The sequence below is a fragment of the Mytilus californianus genome, unplaced genomic scaffold, assembly GCF_021869535.1.
Source record: "Mytilus californianus isolate M0D057914Y unplaced genomic scaffold, xbMytCali1.0.p SCAF_9, whole genome shotgun sequence".
NCBI classification, from domain to species: domain Eukaryota; kingdom Metazoa; phylum Mollusca; class Bivalvia; order Mytilida; family Mytilidae; genus Mytilus; species Mytilus californianus.
In genome coordinates, this window is record NW_026262745.1 from 14,800,549 (window position 1) to 14,801,705 (window position 1,157).

Here is a 1,157-nt window from a genome sequence, read left to right on the forward strand (position 1 = left end):
AGAGCGACAGAAAATGAAACTGAACTTTTTAAAAAGAAAAATGCGCAGCAAAAAAGAAACATTTTAAATTTTCTCAATGATCACAATTAGTGTTTGTCAAACTGCTACATATCCAATGAAATTTTTCCGATAAAGTGTGTGGTTCAAGTTTTTTAAAATTTTTATATTTTTGTCAAAGGGTCAAAGTAAATATTTGGTCAAAATTTTATGAAAATTAAACGAGCCAAATTGATTTTAGCCCAGGTGTTTTGTACCACCTTAATTTATAAAGCTTGGAAGTTCAGGTATTGTCCCTTATAACTCACTCTGTGACTTAAGTCTTAGATTTATTGATAAAGGTTTAAATTAATACTGTTGATGCGAAAACACTGCGTCTAATATACTTGTATTTTTGGCTACAAAAAAATAGCTAATTCAAACTGAGTTTTACTGTGCGTATTGCTATGTGTTTCTTTATTCTATATTGGCTAGAGGTATAGGGGAGGGTTGAAATCTCACAAAACATGTTTAACCCCGCCGCATTTTTGCGCCTGTCCCAAGCCAGGAGCCTCTGGCCTTTGTTAGTCTAGTATGTTTTTTAATTTTAGTTCATTTATATGTTTTGGAGCTTAGTGTGACGTCCATTTTCACTGAACTAGCACACAATTTTAGTTAGGGGCCAGCTGAGGACCACCTCCTGGTGCGGGATGTTCTCGCTGCATTGAAGACCCATTGGTGGCCTTCGGCTGTTGTCTGCTCTTTGGTCGGGTTGTTGTCTCTTTTACATATTCCCCATTTCCATTCTCAATTTTATTTGGAGCAATACTTACTTTTGAACTGTTGTACAATTTTTTTGCGATTAGAGTTAAGTCGAAGGCATACGTGTTGTAACGACACATTTAGTTTTCTTGGTGCTTGTGTTTTTGTTCTTGTCTACTGTACTGGTATTTTAAAGTTTTTAGTTGGGTACTTTTCCGTTTCGTTGTCCGATTATAATTGTATGTTCATTTGTGCGACTTGTGTTGCTCTACTGGTCTGAATTTTGAAGGAAAGAACTTTTTTTAAAGAAGATGTTCCGGTTACAATCTAAACATCAGGCGAAGAAAAGCCCAAATCTCCCTGTCCGAAAGAAAAACAGTGAAAAGACAAATAGTCAATAAACACCCCATATAACCCCG